This window comes from Myotis davidii, unplaced genomic scaffold (assembly GCF_000327345.1).
Source record: "Myotis davidii unplaced genomic scaffold, ASM32734v1 scaffold631, whole genome shotgun sequence".
Lineage (NCBI taxonomy): Eukaryota > Metazoa > Chordata > Mammalia > Chiroptera > Vespertilionidae > Myotis > Myotis davidii.
Window position 1 is genome coordinate 566538 of NW_006282600.1, and position 18441 is coordinate 584978.

At 38.7% G+C, this 18441-nt stretch overlaps 1 protein-coding gene across 1 annotated transcript in view; it reads left to right on the top strand.

Annotated features, from left to right (window-relative positions):
- The window catches only part of GPC4 (glypican 4), a 119856-nt gene that overhangs the window by 5974 nt on the left and 95441 nt on the right, over window positions 1-18441 (top strand). The window lies entirely within an intron of this gene.

The window sequence follows — 18441 nt, forward strand, 5'->3', positions numbered from 1 at the left end:
ACTTCTTTAAGTAACAAACAATCGAGACTTCTGTGATTAGGCGATTTAGAACAAATTTAGAAGTATAATTTAACGCATTAGATTTAAGATATAGAGCTGTTCAATGCACATTGGTTAACTTTTTAAAAATAAAACGACTTTATTTTCTTTACTGAACAGGAACACACGGTTAAGGATACCAGAAATTTTTATATAAGCAGACATACTAAAATCCGAACAAGTAAGAACTAGCATTTTAGTTCCTCTTGGTTAAACATCTGTTGCTTACTATAGAGAACATGAAAGTGTAGAAAATTCATGAAGCAATTCCATCCTGGAGGTAATTTGAAATATTATATTTAAGTTCTGATGCATTTAATTCAGCAATCTGGTGGGAGAGAAAAATCAAAGAGATCTATCAGCCAGGTATTCAACTTTGGAAAAAGAAACTCTAACAAATGTTAGAAATTAGGGAAAAAAATTGAATGGAAGAGTTAAAAAAGTCAATAACCTCCAGGAAGCCTGGAAACTATGTAAAAACATCTTATTGGAAGCCCAGATAAATGTGTGCCAGACATCAAAAAGACCAGCTGCTTGGGGGAAGAAAAAAAAGAACCCTGCATGACTAACTGGCAGAGTAAAAGAGGCTGCTTCAGGGAAAAAGGCATCTTTCACAAAATGGAAAGAGTTTAAGCCAAGAGAAGATGGAAGTCCACAAAGTATGGCAGGGCAGGTACAAACTAGAAATTAAGTGAGCCAGAAGAGAATTGGAGGTGATAGAACTTAAGTGGGCTGAAAGAGAATTGTAGGTAAACCTGGCAAGGGATTTGAAAGAAGGCCATGTGATGATAATGGTGAAAAGGATGGGCTGAGTCTAACTTATCAGAGGAAAAGTAATATGGCTTAAGGGGAACCATGCCTGATTAAACTCCCAAAGTTCTTTGAGAAAAAAGAAGGGATACTGTAGAGAAGAAGACATACATAGTTTAGGTTTTCAAGAATTATACAATAGGATTCCAAGGCAAAGAATATTCAGAAAATGCATTTACTTTGGGACAAGTGGGGATGTTGGTTTAGTGAGGATAGAAAATAATGGAAGAGAATCTCCACTGTCTTAGATAGAGTAGTTTACATGGAGAGGACATAGTTTCTTGGAAAGAGCAGTTCTAGCCTACCTCTGTGACAAATTAGTTGTGTGATACCTTTGGTGAGGTTTTTTTTTTCTCCTTTGTCTGAAAAAAATGTGAGTGGGTATTAGAATGCTGGATTAGGTCAGGGATTCTCAACCCTGGCTACACATTAGAACCATCTGGAGAGCTTTTAAAATCTTATGTCTGGGCACCACCCCAGACTAATTAAATCATACATTCTGGCAGTGTAACTAGGTCATGGTAATTTTTTAAGAGCTCCCTAGTGGTTCTGATGAGCAGCCATACTTAGAGCCACTACCCTAGATGATCTCTGATGTCCCCTCCATCTCTGACATTGTGATTCTAAACTTTCCAATGAAATTCATCACGAAGTGTTATCTCATTATAGAGCTTTAATTTAGACTCAGTGCATGCTTGTTTTAATTTTGACTAACTTGGAGTTAAGAGGAAGGTTTGTTAAACTTGGAAAAACATGTTTTTAATCAAGATTTAGTATATGCCATAACCAGTGATGATTTGCTGAGGGTAGAGAAATAAGACTAGGGTATTGAAAGTGCTTTGGAGAGAATTAGATAGAAAGGAATCCAACCTTGTCATATATTGATTAGGTGTCAGTGTGTTGGGTGATATTTTTCCCTTTCTCTTTATTGGTAAAATAAAAAAAAATCTCTTTATCCCTTACTTTAATGTCCTCTTTGCCATGTGTTTATTCTCTTCAAGTATCTTATCAAGAAATAGAAGTACGGTAAATCCCTAGGCTTGTGGCCGGCACAGCCATCCAGAACACAGCTGGGAATGTGGAAGTAAGCAGGAAAGCTAAATGATGGAAACAGCTGTCATGAAGCCCTTGCATTCTGTCTACTTGGGAAAAGCCTTCAGAAATTTATCATCTGCAATCACTGAATGAAGAGCTCTTCCATCAATAGCAGAATGCTAGGTGCTGGGGATTCAATGACGTTTAAAACAGGAACAAAGCTTTTGAGGTGCTTACATTCAAATTAGGTAGATAGGGTTTAAAAAGGGAAGATAAAGTTTAGGTTATATAGATTCTCATGTCATAGCTGGTTAGAAGTAACAAGTAGTGCTGGCTGGGGAGGGGAGGGGTGAGAGGAAGGTCTGCTTTTATTTATTTATAATATATTTTTTTATTATTGATTTCAGAGAGCAAGGGAGAGGGAGAGATAGAAACATCAATGATGAGAGACAATCATTCATTGGCTGCCTCCTGCACACCTCACACTGGGAATCCAGCCCACAACCCGGGCATGTGCCCTGACCAGGATTGAACCAGGACCTCCTGGTTCGTAGGTTGATGCTCAACCACTGAGCCATGCCAGCTGGGCGAGGAAGGTGTGCTTTTAGAGGTGGGCAAGGTGACATATGGGAGAGGTGACCAATGCCATTGTGAAACAGGGTGGGGAGACCAGAAGTTGAAAAATAGACCCAGAACTTACTGATCTTGGCAATTTGAGATATTTTAGGAGGGGTGAATGCTCAGAGGTACCTCTGTAACCTTGAGAACACTAGTATGTTTCAGGATAGTATTAAATAATTGTGTTTGGTATATTCTGGTTTCAAAGTTTAGAAAGTTTTATTTAGAAAGAGGGGGCATATTTAAAATACAAAAATTGCTCTTGAAAGAGGAAAGTTAAGTAAACTTACACATTTACCTGTTTAGAGCACCTAGTTTCCCAATAGTGCCAGATCAATAAGGAGTGAATTCTATGTGCTACTTTGCCCTTTCTGTAAAAAATAGGTTAAAGGCTGTATATTATTTATTCAGAGGCTTATTCACTAAAGAGATTTTGGTTGGTGATTTTGTTCCTTAGTGTCTTCTCTTCTAAGCCTTCTAGAACATCTGGGTTATATGTAGTTCCTAATACTGTCTGCTGTGTTCAGCTTGGGAAACTAACATTCTGACCTGAAGTCACAAGAGGCAAGAGTTGGTTTTTAGTTACAGGTGACAGGTTTAAATATTTGAATATTGGTTTCCCTTTCAAACATTTACCAAACTAAGTAAATGTATAATCATAATTAAAGAAACACTAGAAGTTAAGGATAGGAGTGCTGTATTAAAAATGAGGGTATATTTGATGGTCCTTGTCTCTGACCTTGTGGTTATTTGAACGCTAAAAAAAGCTCTTCTTGCCCAATCATGCCTGATCTGAGAGGCCACATATCTCTAATTTATATCACATGGCATGGCACATGCTGGGTGTTTGAGAAATGTTTTCTATTCAAAAATAAGTTCAAGCATGATTTTTGAATTTTTGTATTCATTTTAAGAATGGATATTTTTATTTAATCCCCTTTTAATGAATTTATTTTAAGCTATATAGTTTCTTTTAAATTTTAGATTACATTCAGTCTTGGATGCCTAAGTAAGAAAGGGAAAATAATCTTTTTTTTTTAAAAAAAACAAACCTAGAATATAGTGTTATTTATTTCTTGGCTTGCTTAGAGGTAGGATCTGGGTATTTCATGTGGTTTGTTTTAATCCTGGTCGACATGGTTTCTTCTTACATTGTCTATTCTAGACATTAACAGGAACTTAGCTGTACCTGCAGAGGTACTTGTAGAAAAAGAGAGGCCGCCTTGGCTCCTGTTCCTTGCTTCAGCTTTTCTACCAGGTTCTCACTTCCCTCTTCTCCAGGAAGCTTAGGTCAGGTCCCAGGCAGGATTGCTGTCTTTGTCTAGTCTAGCTCAAGGTCACCTGGTCTCCGCTTCATCCCAGCCGTTCTTTTCATGCTAGTCCTTTCTTCTCATGGCTACTTTGTCAGTTGGCTTTCTATAGCCTCTTTCAGCCTGGCTTCATTCTTGTATGTTGGGCTTCTGTCTATAGGAGCAGACTGGAAGTGGTTTCTTTTGGACTGCAGAGGTTTTCTTAGTTCTCCAAACCCTTGACGTAGGCATTCCAGCAAGCATTAGCCGCAGAATATTTTTTCCCTTCAGTTATTGTTTCTTTCCACCACATGGTTTGTCTCCATTGAGTTTTCAGTCTGGTGTTTGGGTAAAGAGGAAAACAAAGCACTGTGTCCTTGCAAACTGCAGTGTAAAGCATGTGGTTAACAGTTACTACTTGCAGTGGTCCAGTCTGAGTGGGAGTATCATTTTTCTTGGCAGTCACTTCACAGCAAGTCCTGCTTCTTTGGTGCCAGAATAAGCAGTCATTACATTCCTTACAATTTATAGTCAAATTATTATCTACTATTGTTAAAATTGCCTTAATTATAGAATATTTCCCCATGCTAAGATTTTAAAAAGCAAAAAGGACAGCTTTTAACTGGTGTATTTTAGAAATAGTCCTTAAAAATCACTCCCTGCCTAGGATGTTGAAGGCTATGATGAAGAATAGTTTTTTTGTGCATTTATGGGGAGAATTTTTATAAAAGGGAGGTGTGCAATGGGATCACTTTAAACTGAATGTGAACTAAATGTCTCCAGATGGCTGGATGGTTAATATTCTGCCTTGTTTATCCCCAGTTTATAATTAACTTTTTTCCTCCTGTCCCTTTGGGTCCCATGGGCCTGGGCACACTCTGGGAAGAAGATTCTACTGGTGAGAGGTGGATTGATCATTAAGCAGTATGGCAATTTTAGAAGATGGTTTCATATCTTTCAAGTTGGAAAACAAATGAAGAAATCACCACTTTCCCAAATAAGGGATTGTGTCAGTTTTCTTGTGATCTGGACAAAGATTTGGAAATGTTCTGTTTAGACAGTCTCTCATAATCTCTGCCTTTGGCCTCTGCTTTCAAGATAATATCCAGAATCTGTCTTCCTCTTCCCACCTTGACAATTACTAGCCTGATTTCATTCCCCATAATCTCTTGCCTGGATTATTGCAGTTGCCTCTAGCTAATCTCTGCTCTAGCTCTTGCTCCATTCGCCCCAGGCTATTCTCAATACACCAGCCAGTACCATCCAACTCTGTTAAATCTTACTCTGTTAAATCTAATTCCAAATCATAATTTCTCTGCTCAAAATGTTCCACCTGCCCCTCTTGCCATTCAGAGTGAACGCCAAAGTTTACGAGGCTTTACACGATCTGCCCATTGCCCCCTCCCATGGCAGTTTATATCATCTTCTCCCCTGTCTCTGTTCCTCAAGCACACCAGGCACACTCAGAGGGGCTTTTGCGCTTATTCTCAGTACCTAGAACATGATCCCAGATAGCAAGCAGCATGGCTCACTTCATCACATGTTTCAGGGCTTTGCTTACTTATCACCTTAACAGAGAAAGCCTTTCCTGACCTCTACATGAAGTTGAATGCTCCACAATACACTTTGCCCCTCTCCTTCTCTGCTTTATTCTTTTCAGCTCTCACCGTCTGACCTGAGGGCAGGGACTCTGCCTCTTTTATTCACTGCCCTTATACCCAATGTCCAGCACACCGTCTGACAAAAATGTTTGTTGAATGAATACATGAAACAGTACTCCTTGCAAATAGGATGCTCTTAGTAGAAGCTTTCAGAGGGCACAGTTGACTCTTTAGGATTTATGAGTGTGAGGCTACACATTTGAACCTCCATTTGTGGAAAGAGCCTGTCTAGTAAATAGATGCTGAATTCATTTAGCAATTGTTTACTGAGTGCCTACTAATTGCCAGGCGTTATGCTAGGCACTGGAGATAATGCATTGATCAAAAAGCACAATAGGCCAGGCTTCACACTTGGAAGGCAGCTATGCTCACCACTATACCACCAACGCAACCTTAGGCTTCACACTTGGAGCTCACAGCCTAAATAGAGAGATAGATATTGACTCAGGAATTCTTCAAATAAGTATTTGTTACAGTTGTGATAACTACTTCCAAGGAGCAGCACTTGATGAGTGATAATCAGGGTGCAAAGTAGTGTTCTTGAACATGTAGAGCCTGCATTTAGGCACAATGCGGCTCTTCTCATTTCCTAGGAATAGTGCTTTTTATGTGAAATTTGAATGGCCAGCCCCTGTTTCTCACAGTGGGTACAGGTTAATTCTAGAGTACTTAGTGGAGCAGTGCAGGGAGATGGGCCGAAGGTAGTGAGGTTAACATGGAGTTCTCTTCGGTGGTTATAGACTGTGGCCATCATTTTAGGAATTGGGCTTACACCAGAAAATGCAAAGTGAACTGTTGTCACTTTGCACTATTTTTTCTCTTCTCGGAGTGGTCTGCAGAGGAACAACCACAGTACTATGAGTATAAAAGCAGCTGTGGGCAAACTACGGCCTGTGGGCCGGATCTTGCCCGTTTGAAATGAATAAAACTATTGAAAAAAAGACCGTACCCTTTTATGTAATGATGTTTACTTTGAATTTATATTAGTTCACACAAACACTCCATCCATGCTTTTGTTCCGGCCCTCTGGTCCAGTTTAAGAACCCATTGTGGCCCTCGAGTCAAAAAGTTTGCCCGCCCCTGGTATAAAAGCCTTCTGGCTTGTCCTGGCTGGGTAGTTTAGTTGGTTACAGCATCACTCTGATATACCAAGGTCAAATTGATCTCTCTCTCTCTCTCTCTCTCTCTCCCTCTCTCTCCTCTCATCAATTGATAAATAAAATTAAAAATTAAAAAAAAAACTTCTGGCTTTTGTAAAAGGTCAATATCTACTCTCATTCCCCATAGAGACCATAGAAATACTTTTTTCAATGGTGAGTGGCTCAAAACGAAACCCTCTAGCCCAGCAATGATTGTTACAGGAAAAGTTTTGGTTCAGCAACAGATGAAACAGATGCATCTGCCAATTGGTAGCAGGATTCCTTCACTTCCCCAAACCTTTATTAATGGTGACCAAATGTATAGATTGTCAAAAGGAGAGGAGGACCCTGACTATGGGGAACAAGTGCAGAAGCTGCTAAGGGATAGGATTGTAAGCAAATGCAGCCTCAGTGATAAGTGTTTGCAGTTATACAAGGATGGGAAAGGAGCTTTCTTGCCATACACCGAGGCTCTGAGAACAGGGTTTTCCCCATTTCAAGAAAGATTATTTTTTTGGAATTTTATTTTATTGTTAATGGAAATATAATGGGATGATTTCCAGAATTTTAGATGAATATTGCAGATAAAAGTAGGGCCCTGTTTTTGTTAATTTGTTCAGAAATTTACAGCTCTGATGAGGGACTCTGAGGATGCAATACATGTAGGCACCACCTTGCATGCCTGGCAGTTTTACTTAGAGGTACATGAGTAGTCCTGAGATCCTGGTATTCTCAGTGTTTCCTGGTTACAACCCAGTGTTTTTAGCCATCTTCTAATCTAGGCCTCTTGTGTTACACCAAGGGTAGACTAAATTACATTGCAATGACAGAGGCTGGAGCACTAAGTTCTCCACTTAATGCAGTGAACTGACTGTATGGTAGTAAATTGGGTGCATAGTTTCTATGCAGAGGCCAAGTCTTACTTAGATATGCAGATTAAGGTGTGCCTATTATAAATATCTATACTAATAAAAGGGTGATATGCTAATGTGTTACACCAAGGGTAGACTAAATTACATTGCAATGACAGAGGCTGGAGCACTAAGTTCTCCACTTAATGCAGTGAACTGACTGTATGGTAGTAAATTGGGTGCATAGTTTCTATGCAGAGGCCAAGTCTTACTTAGATATGCAGATTAAGGTGTGCCTATTATAAATATCTATACTAATAAAAGGGTGATATGCTAATTTTAAGTTGGGGGCAATTAGGCCAGCGGGGGTGGCAATTAGGGGTGATCATGCCAGAAGGAGGGGAAGTTGGGGTGATTAGGCCAGCATGCAGAGTGGTTAGGGGCAACCAGGCAGGCAGGCAGGCAAGCGATTAGGAGCCAGCGGTCCCGGATTGCGAGAGGGATGTCCAACTGTTGGACATCCCCTGAGGAGTCCCAGATTGGAGAGGGTGCAGGCTGGGCTGAGGCCCCCCCGCCCCGCACAAATTTCGTGCACTGGTTCACTAGTTAATTTAAATATGAAGATTATGGCATATGCCATGATTTAAATACTATTATTATAAGTATAAACTGCCTGATTAAGAATAGAAATAAGCATTTTGTTTCCTGTTGTCTAATCAATCTAACGGTCCATACACTATGAAGTAGTCATGGTGTGGACTAAGATATGTGAGTTCATGAAAGGACAAGCCAATCCTTAGTTATCTTATGGTAAACATAGCTTTAACTTTAGGGGGAAGTGATTAATTTGTCTCTGCTTTTATTTTTAAAAGACACAGCATGTACCATTTTCACCAGTAACCTCTTAGTGTTTCTTTCTGAGCCCTGACATTTTCTTGGTTGCTACTAAACTCAAGAATGAAGTAAAATACAATGACATTCTGGGGTAATAGAGGCTGAGGCTTATCTTGTTTATCTATGTTATGTAATAAAAGATTTTGCTGAGCAAATGAATGGTGTAAATACGATAATAGGAGATATTTAACACCTACATAGGAGGAGAGAGTATTTCCAGACACCTCAGGAACAGCCATTTCATTTCATTTATTTTATTTTATTTTTTAAAAATATGTTTTTATTGATTTCAGAGAGGAAGGGAAAGGGAGAGAGAGATAGAACATCAATGAGGAGAGAGAATCATTGATCCACTGCTTCTTGCATGCCCCACACTGGGGAGCAAGCCCACAACCCAGGCATGTGCCATGACCGGGGAATCGAACCGTGACCTCCTGGTTCATAGGTCTGTGCTCAACCACTGAGCCATGCAGGCCAGGCAGGAACAGCAATTTTAATTCAAACCATTGTGTTAATTATAAATGTGTATGTTTATTAAAGTAGGTCTCTACATTACTTTAGTTAACAATACTTGGTGTGTGTGTGTGTGTGTGTGTGTGTGAACTTTTTGTATGAAAGTGATGTTTTCATTTCTTTATTCCTTCCTGTTAGTCAGACTTATAGATGACTTTTCTGTAATTGATCATATTAACATGAGAGACTAATTAGTGGCAGCTATGCTGTTAGTAATAGGACATTTGTTTTCCTTCTTGAAGTTCCAGCCACTGTTGTATCCTCATATTTTGCAGAAAGAAAAAAAAAAACACCAAAATTGAGATGTGTTCTTAATATGAAAGGAATGCCAGCTGATCACTTAGAATAAAGGGAATGATTACATTTGGTGTGGTTATTAATTTCAGAAATGTCTTTGAATCTGTTACATGCTTGAGTGTTATGCCAATGTTTTGTGGTTTCCTGGGTTGACATTTAAGAAATGTAGATTTAGATGCTACATTTTGCCAAATATTAATTGACTCAAGTATTAAGTATTTTTCTTAACAAAAATTGGCAGTAGAGGAGTTTTTCACCATTTTCAACAGTTACTTGATGTGTGATCAGAGTTATGTCAAACCTTAAAGTTTATAATATTATAAGTTTAGTAGTATATGCTCTTGAAGAAAGTATAACCTCAACTGCGGACAGTTTTCCAGGGACCATTACAATGTACTTTTTTTAATCATTTATCTAAATAAGGAATAATAGCAGGATATTTTACTCATGTAAATGTAAAATGTTGGAGATTTCTTCAAATACTGCATACCTTAAGTATGTTTCTTAGTTGTATTGAATTTTGTCCACTGAAGCATTGGACTTTATGCTCAGGTTTCTTTTTAAACAATTTATTATGACCTTGACCAGACCTTTCTCATCTCCTCTCTCTTCTCTTCCTTTCCCAATATTTATTTTGTTTAATCAGTCAATATTCATATTTTTTTCATTAAAAATGAAACAACCAAGAAGAGACTAACCTGGTTATTTCTTCAGCCCTCTAATTGCTTTACTAATGGAAAGCTGTTGATCCTTTAAACATCAAGGGTGCAGTTTTAAAAGGAACTAGGGACCAATTTTTCAACCGTATGTCTTGAATTCTTAATCTTGAAACTTTAACAAGTCACATCATTTTCTTCCAATGCTTTAAAAATTTAATTGTAATATAAATCCTACTTAAAATATTTAATCCATATTCAGTAAGATCTCTACAATCATAAAATAATTGTTATTAATTATTATTTTAATAACAATAGATGGCATTTACCGATCACTCACAATGGGTCTTTTTTGAATTCAGTATGTAGATTAACCCATTTATATAAACAGAAGAGAAAAAGGCTCATGGAAGAAGGATGGGATAAAGAATTTTAAAAGCAAGGCTATTACAGCAAATGAGCCTTCATTTGTCCAGTAGTCATCCAGATAACTGAGATAAAACAGGATACCAAACTGGTTTGGTTATGCATTTCCCACTTATCTGATAAAAATAAAGAACAGTTCTTCAGGCAAGACATTTTCTTGTTGATGCTAAATCTGGAAAGAATTTATTATATAGGTTCTTATGTAAAAGACATTATTAAACAGTATAATAGTGTCGTCAAAATGATTTCATTTCTTGTACTGTTCTCCCATAAAACCCAAAGAAATAACATTTGAGAAATTCAGTCAGGCTTTTATGTCCATGGGATTGTCTTCAGCAAGAAGAAGCAAACCCCTCCTACCTTCCTTTTTTGTATATTCATATCTCTTGGTCTCTGATTATGAACTCTCCGATAAGTAGCTCAAAAAACCATAACAGCAAATACAGCTACCTGCAACGGCCATAAAACCAGGAAGACTTACATACCAGGGGAAGTGAGAGCCTCTGGGCTGACTCCATTTCAGATCTAGGAATTGAAACCATTTTGGAGCTCTGGAAGGCACCTGTGCTTCTTCAGCCATTTTTATTCTCTCTGCCTTAACTCTGCTATCAGGACTTTGTACCTGGCACAGTGTCATTTGGCTTCCAGAGATATTGGTTTATGGTAGGTTAATTTTTTTCCAATTGAAAGGATGATATAACAATAATAAAGAGTAACTTCTATATCATTTGCATATCATAGCCCAATCCCTATTCACATGTATACATTTTTATGTGGCTTACATTGTAGTACATACTACTTGGTATATCTGATATTTTCAATATAACATGAAATTATAAAAATGCTTTTATAGGTCTATACAATTAAATTCTTCAAATGTCTGAATAATATTTCCCTGAAGTTGATGTGCTATAATATGAACATTTAGATTATTTATGGTAGTTTGTAGGTGTATGTGGTGTGTGTGTGTGTGTGTGTGTGTTTGTGTTTGGTTTTATATTGAGCACGACAAAGATCATCTTCATTCCTAATGAATTTGGCTTCTATTGAATAACTTTCTTAAGTTAAATGATATGATGTTTCTTGTTTTTTAAAATTTATATTGTTGAAGTATTACAGATGCCCCCTTTTTATTCCATTACTCCCCCACTCCCCCAGGCATTCAATGTACTACTATCTGTGTCCGTGAGTTCTGCATATATGCCTATAATTTCTGTGTTTTTTTTTCCACTTCACAAGATTTAAAAGAAGGAAACATTCATCCTCCTTGTGCCTAAAGCCTAATGTAACTGCAGCACACACCAAGCTCTTCTGTTCCAGGTATGCAGCGAAGGGAAATGACAAGAAATCTGAGGTTTGAAACTAAGAACTTGGTCAGTTCTAAGAGTTAAGTTTGTTTATTCTTACCAGCGTTTCCCAGATGCGCCCTCTCTGAGTTCTTGCCAGGAACCTGCATCTAAAAACTTAGTTCAGCCGAAACCGGTTTGGCTCAGTGGATAGAGCGTCGGCCTGCGGACTGAAGGGTCCCGGGTTCGGTTCCGGTCAGGGGCATGTGCCTGGGTTGCGGGCACATCTCCCAGTGGGGGATGTGCAGGAGGCAGCTGATCGATGCTTCTCGCTCATTGATGTTTCTAGCTCTCTACCTCTCTCCCTTCCTCTCTGTAAAAAATCAATAAAATATATTTAAAAAAAAATAAAAATAAAAACTTAGTTCAGTGATATTCCCATAAAAAGCTAAAATATTGGCTGGTGGGAGTGGGTTTTAAACCTGAAGGCAGCACAAATTAGTTGCGTAAAGGGCAGTGCCTTTTTCTGTGGTTCGTCTACCCTTTGCTTGGAGGAGTTTCCTACATGTCTGTGTTTCTCACTTTAAAAAACAAAACAAAACAAAACCCTTCCTAAAGCATTTGTCATCTGAACAGAACTTCCTAGAAAGCAGTGTCATTGCTTCTAAAAGGAGAGGCTCGTAATAACCCTCCATTCTCCCTCCTCTCCCACTTTTTTACAATGAAATGATTTTATGACTATTAGTTGTGAAATGGCTTAATTCAGCTTCTTATTCTTTATGGAAAATAACTTTGCTATGCCTAATGTCTGTCTCTGGTCAAAGGGCGTTTCCTGTGTCATTGGCTTCCACGGTTTGTCTGCTTTCAGCTTTGTGATCGGGAGGGTACAGTCTCGCCTTTTAAATTGTCTGCTTCATCTATTATCTTTCAACAGGTCCTGGAAAGAAATCATCCAACAGCTTATTTCCAGTGTCAGTTTTTGAAAGATCTGTGTCTTGTTTTATTTTGACAGGTGGCTGGTGAAAGAGGTGCTTAAAGGGTGGGGTAAAGGCGGGGGTGGGCGGCATACAAGTGGAAGAGGAGAGCGGTTAGCTGCTTCTTTTGGGGCTGTCTAACAAATGGTGAGTGATTATTCTGCTCTTTTTCCTCAATTGGGCCTTGAAAGAACAGTTTGCCAATAAGACCTGCAGTTGGAAGACAGCTATACCCTTTCACCACCATTTCTAGGTCTTTGCCTTTTACTGGGGTACCCTCAATGGGAGCAGAATCAGGGTATAGAAGATGTAACTCTGCAGCTTAATTTCCTGTGATGAACAAGTTTAGGTATCCTTCTCAGAAGGAACTGTCCCTTTGGACCAACCACAGAGTCCAGGTCAGCACAATGTCTCAGATGATCCCAGGGACCCTGGTGTTCAGGGATATCTTCCTATAGCCCTCATTTGCTTTAGCCATGCTTTTTTTTTTTTTAGTTTATTACTGGGGCTAGCACATTGACTATTGACTGCCTAATGGATAAACTAGTGCTGCTTTGATATAACTGAGATCACTCCCCACCTCTTTGAATCATTGGTTGTTTGTTGGTAGCTTCCTGAGATTGTTACTTCTAGGGTCTATGGGCCTTTATGATATCTTAAGAATTAGAACTATGTATGTATCCCTTTAAATCTTTTCCTCTATATAAGACTCCCGTCATTCATCATCCCACTGTGTCCCCCGATTCTCCATAATTTTAGCTGCCATCTCTCAAACTTTGAATTTACATCTTGCTTCATGCACAACTCAACATTATACAGTAATATTCCAGGTGGCTTGAATCTTTTCTGATTCCTATGCCCTCCTGTATGTGAACAATTTTTTTGTATTGTTGATTACAGTATATATAACATTAAAGCCTGTTAATAATTAAGAACAAGATGTAAGGTTGAAACCGACTTAAAGAATTAACGAGTAGAAACAACTGAAGCTATGATAGTACATAGCTAAAATAATCTGGGATCAAGGCTTTTATTTTCCATGTCCCCTTTTCTTTTTCAAATATATTGTAATTGATTTCAAAGAAGAAGGGAGAGGGAGAGATAGATAGAAACATCATTGATGAGAATCATTGATCGACTGCCTCCTGCACACCCCTCCACTGGGGATGGAGCCCACAACCCGGGCATGTGCTCTTGACCGGAATTGAACCCAGGACCTCCTGGTTCATAGGTTAATGCTCAACTACTGAGCCACACCAGCTGAGAGAGGCACCCTTTTCTTGTGCTGTTCCGATCCTGGATTACAAGTGGCCACTTGGGGGAAAATGGAGAGGTCAGCAAGGGTAAGAACAGGGAGCAGAAAGCAGTCCACATTGCCTTTTCATACTAGAACTCTGTTGTAACAAAGACTGCTTGGAAAGAGGGCCATCTGCTGAGGAGAGAAAACTTTGACATGAAGGGATGCTTGTTGCGTGGTGCTTGAGGAATTCACTGTTATGTAGAGAGACCTGATGTTAAAGATGATGTCTCAGTCTCATAAGTGAAGGTAGATGATAGCAATAGCAATGATAATATCAATAAAATGTGATTAGGGAGGTGTTTCTCAAAACTTGACAATATACATGGCTTTTAATTCCTTGTACTGTCCTGCTTACTTTTCAGTTTGATGTTATGAAATTTCAATATTTACAAATAGACTCTATTTTGCTCTAGTTTAGTTTTTGTTGTTGTTTTTCTCTAAGTCGACATAAGTAGTAGCATAAGCACATAAACATATGACTGCCAGGCAGGAGAAAGGCTTGGATGCTATGCTGCTCCCTGCTCTGCCACTGGCCATCTGGGTGACAGGCATTCACTAAGTGATTATATCAGGGCCTTGTTCCTGGTGTTCATAAAATGAGAGCGTTGAACTAGATTATCACTAAGATCCTTTCTGGCTCTGATATTCTGTGTTTCATGGCAAATGTATTGAGAGCTGATGAGATGATCTGGAAAGATAAGAGAAATATGAGAAAAGCCTTTTCCTCATTGCATATGTATTTTTGAATACAATAAAACCTTGAAATGAGCAGTTCTAGGTAACTGAGCTTTCTGAATGGTTTTTGTCTCCTTCCTTGCTGTCAGCTGTCATTCTGTACTGCTGTCAGTATGCCTGCTTTTAGCAACTCCTGTCTGTCCTTGTTGGCTGTTTCTCTCATGGTCTTAGAAACCGTAGCATTAAGCTTACCCAAACTCTTCGCCAAGTGAGCCTACACAAGAGTGGGGGAGGGGGGTGTACAGCCCATGGATTTGAGCTAATCAGAGACTTTTAGGGTTTGTTTTTAGGTTCCAGATAGGTGATGTGTCACTATATCCCCATTTGTCTTAAGTTAGATATTAAGTAGAGTTAATAAGCACATTTCTTCTCTGTGCTAATTAATTAAGAAGGAAGAATAGATGAATGAGAGGAGGCAAGGAAGAACTTAGACTAGGGAGGGGTCTATGCAGGGCCTAGACAAATAGCTAGACATGTATCAAAGGAGACCTCATTTCATTAAGAGAAAAAAGCAGGTTTAGGTGAAAAACTAGGCCAAGGAGCTTTTTGAAAAAGCTGGAGTCACCCTTGTTGCTTGGATTCTGAAGAGAAAGCTGGATTGGTTGTGCCTCTCTGCTTGAAGTAGGATGCTGGGAAGTGCAAACTGCCTCAGCCAGTGTGTGTATGTTTATGGTTTGCTTGTCTGGCTGGTGCCTGGAATGTTGCCCATGAACTTCTGAAAGGCCACAGAGACTCTGCTCCCCATGACTCAGAGTGCAGTCCCACAGTGGGAATTTTAACCAAGTCATTTTTTCAGAAAGTTAAATGGCAAGGCATTAACATCTAAAATATGCTTCTTTATTCCACATTTTCTTTAAATTGCTGCTGCACAAAATATAACTCAGGATCAATTTTTATGTTCAGAATACAGTTGACCCTGAACAACATGGTGGAGATGGGGCACTGAACCCCCATGCTGTTGAAAATCCAGGTATAATTTTTGACTCCCCCCAAAACTTAACTACTAATAGCCTATTGTTGACTGGAAACTTTATCAGTAACACAGGCAGTTGATTAGCACATATTTTGTGTATTATATATATTATATACTGTATATGTACAATAAAGTAAGCTAGAGAAAAAAATATTATTAAGGAAATCATAAGACAAGCATGTTTATGGTATTGATTGAAAAAATCCACATATATGGACCCTTACAGTGTTGTTTGAGGGTAAACTATAGTCTTTCTGGCCATCAGAACAATAGCAGTACACACCCTCAATTTGCAGCACTGGCCACATGTATATTTCGTGGTCACAACACAGTCATCTGGGATAGAGGCCCTTTACCCACCCTCTCAACCTTTCTACCCTTCCTGCCTTTATGTACTACTTTCCACACCCTGTACTCTATCAATATATAGCCAAATCACATTTTTCATTCCTCAAGAATAGCCCTGACTGTTGTTCCCACCCCAAATTCGTCCTTCTCCTTAAATTTGCCCCTTCTGCTTCTGCCAACTAAAAATTCTCATCTCTCATAGGTCTTTGTATCTGTTTTTCTGACACCCATGGTTGGACATCTCTCCTTCTTCCATATAGCATTTTACTATGAATGAGTAAAAATAGACAAATGAATAGACATTAGAATAGTTGCTTATTCATTTATTCTGTTAAGTATTTATTAAACATACTTTATGTGCTCAGCTAAATTGTTTATTCTGTTAAGTATTTATTAAACATCCTTTATGTGCTCAGCTAAGTGTCAGTTGCTAGTGCTAGAAAAATAAGACAGTCCTAAAGGAAATAATAACTACCTTATATTAAAAGTGGCTATTGATTTTATTACCTCGAAAGGGTTGTAAGCTCCCTGAAGTCAGGTGTCATGCCTTGCTCAGCTTTATAATCCCCCATCATGCCTTGCAGACAGTATTGGGGCTCAGTAAATGTTTATTAGTTTGATTCAAAAAACACCCAGCTTCTTTCCCATGAAGAAACGGGGCATACATTCCCACAAACCCTTTCCAAAGCATCCTCTTTGGTGCAGCACTTCGATTTAACAACAGTGGGCATGTTAGACTTTGAAAGCATATTCTTCTCTCCACATTAAGTGGACTAAAAACACAGGGGGTTAAGACTGGCAGATACAGGAAGAGTTGTCCTTTCACTGTGAAGCCTCAAAAGTAAGGACTTCTGACCATTTGTGCTAATAATTGCAAATAATGTGCAGATAAGTGCACATTTCAGTCTGCCACCTATTTTGTTATGCCCAGAGTTGCTAAAGTGTATTTAGCTACAAACCTGTGCATCATTTGAAAAGATTGGATGGCATCTACTCAACTGTAGGAGAGCCCAGCAGAAGAATTATTCCAGGAACAATAAGGCTTTTGGACAATACAGAGATGTTGAGGAGAACAGTTTTCTGATAATATAGTTCTTGAACTTAAGTCTAGCATGAAAATAATATAGCTAGGAATAATATACATTGAGTGTAAGTGGATGTTGAAAGTTAGAAACCAAAGAACTTACGGAGGGAATTCAATTAGAGCATTTGAGCCCATATGTGAGGCACTAGAGTTAGGAAAATGAAGGTCTGCAACCTCACAAGTTCAGCATACCAACATACCATGTGGTTAATAAGCAACAAACATTTTGAAGTACAATGATAAAATTAAATCCAGCTCTCACTTACAGGAAACCCTGCCTCTAGAACAAATTATAGACTTATTAGTTTTATCTGGCAATACTTGTCCTTTAAGTGGTATATAATTATTCCTAAACCTTTCAGGAAAGAATTTGAGAATATTTTAACACCATAAGTTGCAGTTCACTAACAAGTGGAAATCTCATTGTCTGCCATGCACTTTGTAAATTTTATTTATTTACTTATTTATTTATATAAATTTATTTAATGTTCAAATGTTAACCTTTCCTCACCAGAATTGCTTCCAATCCTCTGCTGTTTTCACGCTGGCAGACAACTATAAATAACAATGAATTACTATCCCTACAAAAATGCTTCAGGACAATTATTTGCAGCATATAATTGAATCCCACTGCTATCTTTCATGCATCATTACTACTGTAGCAGGAAATACTGGGAGACGGAAGGAGAGACTTTCATTCCACCCCAAGGATAACTGTAGGCCCTTGTCCATAAAGCCACTTTGCTTTTGTGATATGTTAGGGCCAGGTAAGATTTAGTGGACATATGTGAAAACAGGATCCTGTCAGGATGCTGATCTTAAGTCATTGAGCAGATTTACAACCTCTTCACAGAGGTGCAGGTATTCCTCCTCTATGTCCTGCCGATCCCAGCTTCTACTGCCACCAACATGCCCAAGTTGCATGGAACTCCCTGACTGAACTCTCAGAGGGGAGAGACTGGGTGCTTCTGACTGTTTCCCCCCTCAAGTATTAAGACAGATCTGGTCTCTAATGGATATGAGAATTAGCTTGTGGTCCAGAAGCACCAAGCAGATTAACATATGAGTGATTCTCCCTCTAAAATCTAATGCTGCATAAAATTAGCTCTAGTTTCAAAACAAATTAAACGGACTAGAAACTGGAGCAGGGAGGAGGTAGTTCTTTGTACTCAGAGAATAGGTACTTTTACTTCAAGTGTGTCAGAGTGAATTAGGACTATTAATACTTTAATAACTCTGCTAGTTATTGAGCCAGTCCTTAAAACAAGGGAGGCAAAGGGGGATCTGAATAGGCAGATCTCTGACTTAATAGCCACTTCTCAGGTTGTTCTTTAGTTTCTGGGTATGTGCACCTGCCTCCCATTTCCATTAATACCATTAAGGGCTGCTTATTGTGTGTAATACAGGATCATCAAGGTCTTCATTGCTGTACTTTGAAAGGGAATAAAATCATGTCCCTTTCATTCTCTTTGAAACATTACATGTTACAATTAAGAGCCCTTGTGCTTTGCCC